Source organism: Hipposideros armiger, unplaced genomic scaffold (assembly GCF_001890085.2).
Source record: "Hipposideros armiger isolate ML-2016 unplaced genomic scaffold, ASM189008v1 scaffold_506, whole genome shotgun sequence".
Lineage (NCBI taxonomy): Eukaryota > Metazoa > Chordata > Mammalia > Chiroptera > Hipposideridae > Hipposideros > Hipposideros armiger.
Genome location: NW_017731856.1, coordinates 151659 through 163070, shown reverse-complemented (window position 1 = coordinate 163070; position 11412 = coordinate 151659).

Here is an 11412-nt window from a genome sequence, read left to right as displayed (position 1 = left end):
TTTTTTGGTGTTGAGTTGCATGAGTGTTTTATAAATTTTGGATATTAACCCCTTATCAGATATATCGTTGACAAATATCTATTCCCATTCAGTAGGCTTCCTTTTTGTTTTATTGATAGTTTCCTTTGTTGTGAAAAAAGTTTTAAGTTTGATGTAATCTCATATGTTCATTTTCTCTTTTACTTTCCTTGCCCGCAGGGATGTATCAGAGTTACTTTCATTTTTAACTAGCACAAACTGCGCCCTGTGCCAGGCAAAATCCTTGTTTGTTTTACACCGTTTCTGGTACCCCTATATTGTGCCTATTGTAGTCCATACTGTAGGCACTCATTAAATACATGTTAACTAGCCCCAACACACATATTAGCCTTTGGGTATATTTATATTTCTAAATGTACCAATTTACTAATTTGCAAACTGCTGAAAAATCAACATAATTATCATCAACCATTTGTATTGCTCTCATATCACAAGTGAAACAATAGAACATATAATTGGGATATTGCTCCCTGGCTGCAGTGGATTATAACAACTGTCATAATAATGCTGGTAAGATTATACAGTGAGTTAGCCCTCAAATGTGGGTTAATAAATGAACCAGTGGACGTCTGTAAGTGAAACCCTAAGACCATTTTTTAAATTGCCACTAAAATTGTACTGGGTAGAGTTGTAATAAACAGATCAATGAATCTTGGCAATGGACCAGGCATTCTGCTACTGATAGACCAATAATCCCTCACAACTTGTTTACATAGCTGTCTCACTTAATACCAACATCACAAAACCTGATCCAAAATAACAACAATAAATATGCTGCTCAGGAAGAAAAGCCAAAGCAAATGAGGAAACTGAAAAATGTCAATATAAAATCAGTTATCTCAGTGATAAGGAACTTCACGGGTGCTAGTTTATTCTTTCAAGTTGGCTATTGTTCCCACTTTGATGTCACATCAGAAGACACTTGGCACGTCACCAAATTTCATTCCAATAGTGGGACACTAATGGGCTTGACCAGCAGAGCCTCCACTATTATCAAGTGCTAAAAACACATCAATCTAAACTGCAAACTATCTATACATCTATTTAGTCCAAGGGACTTTAGGACATATTGTTGCTCTTTTTATCCTCAGAATCTCAGGGAAACTGCACACAGGATTTTGGACAGGCCTGTGTGATCAAAGGAGTTGGTACTGCAGCAGAGTCTAAGATGGAAGGCTCCCCATTCAGAATATATACTGCAAGATGCCCCTAGTCAAAGGCTTCCCACAGAAGCGGTTAAAGAGGGTCAACTATCTCAGGTGGTTTCCCCCATCTCAGGGGTTTGGTTTCAGCCAGCCCACTCATGCTAGAAAACACTTAATTTCTAGGTATGGTGTAACTGGCATGTGGAGAACAGAGGATGTTAAACATAAATTGAACTCATTATCCGTCAACTGGTTACCTGAAGGGCACAGCTCTCTAAGGACTCACAGACGTGACCATCTCGTAGGTAACATTTGTCCTCAGAAAACATGTACTCAGTCATGGTTTACAAGTGACTTTAAGGTCCAAAACTGGAAGACTTGAATCATAAAACCCCTTGCAGGGGAAAAAAAAAACAACCCGAGTTCCGGTTCTGGGGCTTCTATGTACCAATCAATGGACATTGGCCAATAACTGCACCTCTTGGAGATGGATTTCCGTAGACAGTGTTTATAATAACTCCTCTTCCCACATAGAGCCTCTCCCTCACCTCCACAAGGAGAGCAAACGTGGCAGGACACACCCGTTGAATAAATGTAGAAAGAAAGAGTCACTTTGGTAAAGAAAAGCTGGGAGTGGGTGAATGCAGAAATTCTGGATTATAAAAACTCTCCCTCTCCCTAGGTCCTTTCACATTGCTCACAGTTTGGAGTGTTAAGACTCAGAGGCAGTTTTGAGAACTGGAAACTGCCTTTGACTCTGGAGAACATGCTTTTATAATCTTTTAATTTTGAAACTATTTTTTCTTTTTTAAACAGCACTTACACTCTGGGTTATAAAAGTGAAATTATAGAATTGTATAATATTGAACATAAGTCACTTTCATCTGCACTCCACTCTGGCCCCTCTTAATATTTTGGTGCCAATTCCTGAATCTGGTGAAAGACCAGACAGGAATCTAGGACCTAACAGATTGGAGCTGGCTAGAAGCTTTCAGGAAGTGGGTGCAGCAATCCCAAGGTCATTTCAATGCAATTTCAGGGTAAGGGAGCAAGGATTCTGGATGAAAATCCTATTCAGTAATATACCTAGCATGGTGGCAGGCAAGTCCCCTGAGGAAAGAAAATACTCATCATGTTAAATGCGTATCATATTCATTAACCCTGAGGCAAGTGCCAGTGACTGGAAAATATGTCTTCCCCCTAAGTCCCAGTTCAAGGCCCCCTACCTTTTCCATTAAGTTTTTGCACACACTTACTGGTCATATCACTCTTTTTAGCCCACTGAGAAACCAACAGGTTGCCTTGTATCTATCTGATGAGTGAATGACAAAAGCCCTTCACTGGGATCAGTGAAAGTAGCCAAAACATCAGACCTGGAGTTAAAAATCTTCAGCAGTGCATTGAGTGCATTAAATAGTAGAATCTTACATCAAGAGAGACATACTTAAAATAGAGGTTACTTGATGCTTAGAAAAATTTGTTTCTGCTTATTTTACTATCACAGGAAAATAAAACCATTCATTAAATGTCTGCCGAGAGATTGTTGAATGTAGGGAATGTATCTTTTCAGCCTTGTGTCCCTTGGCACTGAACACAGTGCCTAGCGTGTAATTGGCACTCAATAAATATGAGATGAATTATTGAGTGACCAAAGAAAGACTCCACTGAAATGAATATCTGGGATCAACTGAGAAATTTTTCAAATATTATGTGGAATAAAGAATATTTCACTCTTTCATACCTAAAATATTTTTTGTAATAGTATAAATTAATTTGGAAGTATGGTCAGTGTCTGAGCAGAAAACAATTAAAAATAATTGTTATTTTATTTTAATTCTTTCTTGGCAAAATACGTTCTGTAGAATAAACAGTAAATTATCATTTTATGATTGTGGTTGAATTTGTAGAGGAATAAAGATGAATGATAAAAATGAGCCTTTTTTTTTTGCTATGTAGGCTATTTAAAAATTAAGTCCGTTTTTCCTTAGAATGCTATCGAAATATTTTTACATCTCCATTGTCTGCCCTTCTTTTTTCATGGAAGAATAAGTAAACTGAGAAATTTTAGCATCATTTGGTGTCATCGTTGCCCTCTGAACCCTTTTGGGGGAAACGTCCACAAAATTAAATTAGGTGTTCTCTGGCTTTTAATTCTTAAGCTACAGCAAAACACAATTTAGACTAGTATATATTTTTTTCAGAAAATGTAATTTTATTATTTTCTTCGTACTTTTACAATATATATGAACTGTAGCACCATGGCATCAGTGAAACATTTTTGTATGAGAACAATTTAAACATTTCCTTATATTAATAAATCATTTTCAGAGTTTAAGTCTCTGTATAGTATCTGTTCTCAATTTTCAAATTATAAGGCATTGGATGCCCACTAAATGCTATTTCTGTGATGAACACAGGAATGCTTGAGCCAAGATTCATTCCTACCAGAGAGTATGTGTTTCAGGAGAAAAAAGCAAGACACACAAATGTTGTCATTAAAACCTTCCAGTATAAGTCAGCTATGGATGTTAGTAAATGGAGGCTCTCTGCTATCCTGGAAAGAAAGGTCGCCCAGACTCAATTTGGGTTCAAATTTAGATTCTTCTACTAAGCAACTATGTAATACTGACAAAGTTTATATAACCTCTGTAAAGCTCTCAAAAAAAAAAAGCTTTAAGAACACTGGCTTCCTGAGGGCAAAATTATTAAATTAACTAACAAAGGAAAAGAGTCTAACAAAACCTCATTGAGTGCCTATTCCAAGTGCCATGCTATTGATATTTCACATACTATTATAATATCCATTTTCAGAGGAAGAGATTGAGGCTTAGAGGGGTTGACTATTGCTTTGAGGTCACACAGTTATTAAGTGGCCCGGGTGGGGCTCTAGATCTGACTCCAGAGTACATCTTTAACCACCACCTTTTCCTGCCAACAGCTTCCCAAGTAAGAGAAGTTTCTCAAGTAAGAGAAATAAGCACACAAATAATGATCCACCACAAAATACAGTAAACGCCATAAAGGAGGTCAATAAGGGGAAGTGGGAGAATGAGATATTATTTCCAACTAGTGGATCTTTATGATAAGGTTCCTGATAAGACCTGAGTTCAACGAGGGAAAACCGAGAGATGTATAAGATATTAGAGTCTGAAAAAGTACTTTATGTACTTGGCAATCTGGGACGAAAGCCTGCACATTGCCATTCTCAATGCACCTTCATGCCAATTTTCCATCCCTAATGGTATAAAAAAAACCCTGTACAATTCAATTACTCAACTTCAAAATCCTGAAGAAAGATTCACAATTGATTCTTAAGGTATTCACAATTTATTTTTCCCTGACATGCCTGGGGATTGAATCCATGCTCACGAGTAGCAGAATCTTACAATAGCAGGCACTCTTAAAAGTAGGAATATTTCCTCACTCCTGACTCAGGATTACTCTTGACTCCTACTCGCAGGGCCATCCCAGGACAATTTTAATTTTTGGTCCTCTCATCCGTTCCCTTAGCCTTTCTTTCTGCTACAAGTTGGATTAATACTGCTAAGAATGGGAATGCCCAATACTGGCCCCATGACTTAACTTACCAATAAGTTGTGGCCTTCTAAATTAAGCTAGAAATGGGAAATGATTTGCTATCAAGGACCATGCATACCTTCTCAAAGTACATCATATGGGCAGCTATCTACGCTTCAATAATATGAACAAACCTGATAATCAGACATACATTCTATCTCCAAGCAATACAGTTAATCTATACCACATTTGTTAAAGTTTTTTTTTCTTCAAATAGACCATAGCCAATTCTGACATCTAGTCCTCTCTTCTGAAAGGATAAACTCAGCACTGTCTAATCTCAAAAATGGAACTATTTGACATGCACTTTTTACTCCATTATCCATTACCGAGAGCAGGAACCCCTGCTTATTGTTCTAATGTTTCTAGTGTTTGTTTCTAGGGATAATGACTGACATGTAGTGGGTACTCGATGTATATTGAATGAATAAATCTGCTTAGCAAGTATTCTTATATCTCTATGCCTTTGGGCTTTTACTCTATATGTAATAACAAACATGAGAAGGCTCTCTGATACCCATTCAGTTGACTTTATTTCAACAAGGTGTGCTTAGCTATAAATCATTAAAAAACAAGTTATGTACAATCATCTCTCAATTATCTGTGTTTAGGTACAGTAGATTGAGAAACCAGTTATGTGCTGTTATGTAAACTATTGTGGACTTGTATACAGAGGAAGTGACATTATAAATACATAAAATACTCAGGGAATCCTCAAATAACTTTGTTTTCCATTCCTTTTCTACATGAGAATTTTATTCACAATTATATGGTCTATGTGAAGAAAGATGTGTTAACAGTTTTGCATATTAAGATAATCTTAAGGTGGAAGCTGTGTTTTTCACTGACACAATTGAGGATTACCATCCATGGCAGAGACAACCCAGTGTTCACTTCCATGGTGTCAAGTTGTCACTGGATGGTGGCTGCCATATCAGGAACCACACACATTTCCTAGCCCCTGGTATCTAGGTGAAAATGTGATTCCACCAGAGAATTTTAAGAAGTGTGTGTGTGTTGTATTCTCTACCCTCTCTTTCCCCATCTGTGGAATGAATACATGTGAATACAAAGCCTTACAAGACAGTGGAGCCACAAAATGGAAGGACCCTTGTCTCAGAATTGTCATGTAGAGGAAAAGCCAGCTGTCAACGCGTTCTGTTACATGAGCAAGACATATTTTTCATTACATGCAGCCGTTGAAGTTTGTAAATGTGTCTGTCGCAGCAGCGAGCATGAATCGTGTGATCTTTTTCTTCCACTCACTCTTTGGTGGAGGTGCAGGGGAGCGATTCTGACACTTTATCTAAGGCATACCATTCTGAGGTCCAAAAATGAAAATGAAATATGAATTAGGGGAGTGTCAGATTATCTGTGTTCAGGTTCCAGGAGACAAGTTACAGGACAAGACTAAACAGTGACAAAGTATGCTGGCAGCTAAGGTTGAGGGAGGGAGCCATGAGTCTCAAGGGAAGAAGATTGCTGGGGTGTGGGGCAAAAAGGAGCAGAAGAGGTTGTCTAAGACAGAAGTTGAAAAATTGCACCATGGTTAACCTAATATATTTAGATTCCAGATTTTAGGGGAGGGTTTCAAACTGAAGGGAACAGCGTAAAAGGCAAGCCTTCAGAATTGCATCTGGGAGAGAGTGAGCATTCTGAGTGTGGACGAAGGGTGCACTCAAGGCTTTCCGGATGAGTTCAACTGCAGAAGAGCAGGAGAATGGTCTGGTGGCACATCCTATCCAACAGTCATATGGGATATGGAATCTCAGAGACACAGAGGGTATGGAGAAACTCCGGGTAACTCAGGATGCTGATCAAAAAAGGCCAGGCAGACATGACTGATCTTTCTATGATGGGATTAGGGATCTGTCATCTGATAATGCTTTGGAAAGACCAGGCACTGACTTCAGCCCTCAGGAACAGTCAGTAGAAAAAGATTTACACATATGCCCTGGGTTGAGAGCCACAGGCATGAAGACAGAACTCCATTGGCTTCTAGAAAGGGAAGGGTAGCCTTCTTCTGGGTTCTTATTGCAAATATGTGGGATGGCCCTAGGACACTGAACAAGAACTGACACAGCCTCCTGCCATTTGGATGAAGAGCTATCTTAGCTCCAGAAGACCAAGCATTCTGTAACTACAGCTGTACACCGGAGCAAAGTAGAACTAAATTGAAAACTGCTTGGTTTAGTTTACCTCACATATGTGCACAGCAAAGCAATATGGCTGGAACGGCAAAGAACTTGTTAATGCCCTAAAGACTGACATGAACATGACTGTATAAAACATTCCCTATTCCTCTGCTCATGTACACATGCATGTATATTTTCAGCAGACTTGGCCATAGATTTGGGAAGATGAAGGAGAATAGTTATCACAGAAGTGTAAACAACTAAGTCTGAGCTTCTCTGCCTGGGCTCCAGACTCCCACTACCTTGCCCAACTTCTTTTCCTTTTACTTCCTCAACGCCAGCCCTCCAACCTGTTATGCATAGTAGTCAGCGCCTCCGTCTCTATTCTCTGCCCGCACCACGTAATGGTGCATATTCAAAGCCTCATCCTCCATGTGCCAGCCTGCAGGACTTTGGGCTGTCTGTCCTGCACCTCGTTCTCCCAGCTCCAACCAGCTTCTGCAAAGGCAAAGCAGCGATGTAGGCAGGGCTTTCCCACCATGGTTGTCAGATTTAGCAAACAAAAATACAGGACGCCCAATTAAATCTGAATTTTAGTTAAACCATAAGTTTTTTTCCAGTATAAGTACATCCCAGGTATTGTATGGGAAGTACTTATACTAAAATTTTATTTGCTATTTATCTGAAATTCAGTTTAACTGGGTATCCTGTATTTTCTCTGACAACATTATTTCCCCATTGACATGAATTGAGCCAGCTTCCTTCAAAGGTGAAGGACCAAATAAATATTTGTGAATGAATGACTGAATAACTCCCCTTTTACCTTTGAGGCAGTTTAAAATCGTTAGGTACTTTGTTGTGTCAATGCTAGACACTGGGGCAGTAGGGTCGGGGACAGGGTGATACAAAACTGACTCTGGGTGGTGAACATTCAATGTGGTATATAGATGATGTATTACAGAATCACACACTTGAAATCTATGTAACTTTACTAACCATTGTCACCCCAATAAACTTTAACTAAAAAAAAGCTACCTCTCTCCCAATTTGTTTTCTAAAATTCATAGTTTAGAATTAAGCCATTGTCATATTATGAATAATATTCTCTGATGGAAAAATTGTTGGCATGAAGAGGAACTGGTTGAAGAGAAGACTTGGAATGAATTTAAAATTTGACTTTTCATTTTTGGTAACATTTTAAAATATCTCTTTTTGTTAAGATAAATACGTTGACTAAGTCTTTGTCTTAATCTAGAATACAGTTTATAGCTTTGTCAGAATTATTAAATTCTAAATTTTGATCCAGATTTTCTTATTCCTCTTTGTGTCTTTTAACTGCCTTCCAGATAACAGGTATCAATTAATGTTGAAAGAAGGGAAGAAGGAAGGAAGGAAAGAAGGGAGGGAGGAGTTGTAGAATGAACAGGGAAAAACAAAAAGAAAAATTAAACATTTCATATTAAATGCTTTAAAAAATGATTTCTGAATAAAGAAAACCCAAAAAGCCATCAAAAGTGAAATCTCTCAGGGCTGGCCGAGTAGCTCAGTTGGTTAAGAGCTCACTCAAGAGTGCGAGCTCTGAGCAACAGCAGTTCAAGTCCCGGCCCGAGCTGAGCAGCCGCTGAGCTGCCAACAGGTGGCAGGATGGCTCAGCTTAAAAAAAAAAAGTGAAATCTCTCATTCCAATAAACATAAAAAGTTCAGCAATTTTCTTTCAGGAAAATTCACTCTAACTCAGCAAACATTTTTTTGAGCCCCGCTATATGCAAAGTCACTGTAATAAGCAGTTTTACATAGATGGAAAGAAAGTAATTTTCTTCAAGAAATGTGCTACCTAGTGTTTGTGGGTGAGGGAAGGGGTATAAAGGAGAGAAATGGAGTAGTTAATAAGCTTAATTTAAGGTAAAGCAAAATGTATCATAAGAAAGGGACAAAAAACACAATGGAGGAGATCGTGTCTAGTTGCAGATATCAGGAGTGGGTGTATCATTGGAATGAGCTTTGAGTGGAGTCCAAAAGGAAGGTATTATAAGGGAAGGGCACAGCCTGAGCAAAGACACAGAGGTGGGAAAGTCTAAGGTCTATCTGGGGACAAGTAAGTGCAGAGATCTAAGATGGATATCACAACAATAATCCTACAACTTTTTACACCCCAAAGGCTAATATTAGCAATTGGACAATAAAGTCAGATTAAAAGACAAATAAGTTCCGGCATCCCAGAGTCCTTTTTTGAATAAAGCAGGCTAGGATTACATACGTGTGTGTGTGTGTGTGTGTGTGTGTGTGTGTGTGTGTGGTGTGTATAATTGGCTTGTTGGAAAAGTCATGACGCATTTTTCAACGAGAAACATAGAAAAAATATGTCATGGCTTTAACGACAACCCAATATATATGAAAGATTATATACATAATCTTTCAAAAGTGTTTTTCCTGATTGTCAAAAACTGCCAGCACTTTAATATCTTTATGCCAGTTTTATCCGTGAGCTCCATTATAGCAGTAAAAATTTGATTCATGTATGAACTCTGCAGTTGGGTTCTGGGAACATCTTCCATGTGCTTTTTGTTAAATAATATGTCAGAATATCAAGAGAACTGAGTTATAATGCTCAGCACTGGAATGCTGAATCTTTAGCTACATATGCCTCCCAGCTACAATTTCATGTTTTTTTGAAAGACTAATCCAGGCATTACATTATTGTCAGTGCCTCCCAAAATATTCCTTGCCAATTATTCTGCTTGTTTTCAAAGGTTCTCTTAGTACAGGTATTTCCTGTTTTATTTCAAAATTAATGATAAATGATAGGCTTTTGAAGGTTTAGAGAGTGAATTGTGGTCCAAGAAACATTTTTTTATTATTGGATAGGCATTGCCTAAACTGTTCCAACAGTTTTCCTTCTCTCAAGTTGAAAAGGTAATTATTTTTTTCCATAGTCATACATTCTTGAGGACTTAAAGAATATATTTTGCGAAGTTCATTTGCAAAATATATTTTCAAAATGAAAACATCACGATACTCTTTCACAATGAGTAAAAGTTTCACTTTTACATTTATTCAGTTCTGAAGCATTGTCTGTATAATAGCAAACATCCTCGTACTTAATCATTTTAATATGGGTTATTGCTTTTTTCTTTTTAATTGCTCAAAAACTTGAAAGAAGAGAAACGTTTTTGAATGAACAAGTACCCCTTTTAGGAAGGATCAGTCAATTTTTTTCCAACATCAGCGTTGCTAGTGATGGGATGGTCTGCAGAACGTCAGTTTCCTTTTATTTTTTCCTTGAAGGAAATGATAGTATTTTAAGATGTCATAAAATCAATTAAACAGTCCAGTTTCCTGTGTTAAAGGCTACCAGTGCAAAAACCGAAGAACCAAGAATATGCTTGGGATTTATCATTATGAAAAACATGCATGCAATTCAAGTACAAAAATTACAGTTTTATTTTTTGCCTGGGTTAATCATAAGGAAGATTTTTTTCCTTTGGAGCCTAAGGATATCCTTCTTTCTCCTTAAAATAGTGCTTGGAACTCTGTCTTCCAGAGTTCTCTGCCTGGCTGGGGTCTCTTCTGACTCAGTACAATATGCTCGAGATCAGGATGCTCTCTCTGGCCATGACTGAATGTGACTGGCACCACTTGCAATCCCTACAAACCTGGGCAGAGTACCAAAGAATCACACCTGGCACTCCGGTCCTGTCCAAGGAGGATGGAAACAGGGCATGCTGAACTTCAACTGCCAACACGACCAATGCTGCCTGGCCCTTCGCACGCCTTTGTTCTGGTCCGGAAAGATCATAGACTCCAGGTTACACTTGAACCTGACGATGGTCACGCTGGACACTGTCACTGCTTCTGAGGTTTGGAAGCTAACCTTAGGTTTGCAGCACTTTTTTAGACCACTGGTTCTATATGAGACCTGAAAAGTAGTTGCACACACACACACACACACACACACAGATTTATACACATATAATTATATTCTAAAAATAAATGTAAAAAATTAAGATAGTATTACTGTCAGGATTTCATTGTGATATTGTGTGCCTTTTGGAAACAGTTATATATTTTCATACATTGGTGATATTGATCTCCTTACATTTATTGAAGTTATTGAATTGCTTGTCACAACCACCTGGTGGGTTGGCAGTTAGGTTTACATGCTGAGAAGTAGGAGGAAAGTAGTAATGATTAAAAAGACATTTGAGTGCTACTTTGCCTCTGGCTGGTTTACTTTGGACATCATAAACCCTTTTTTCAGGATCTAATATTTGGGAGTATGCTTGAAAAAACAGAGCTTCAGGAAAAGCTAAGAATGACCTCTCTTTTGGCTGACTCATTCTGACTTTAAAGTAATATGTCTTTATAGAACATGGTGAGAGTTCAAAGCCTGCTTTTGTTTTTCCCGTATTTCCTATTATAGAAGAAAAACAATACTGCAACCCATGCATTTGTTTCATTCCTACTTTTCTTTCGATGAGAAAAGTACTGTTATCCTTTTGTCATAAAAGAAAGCATAA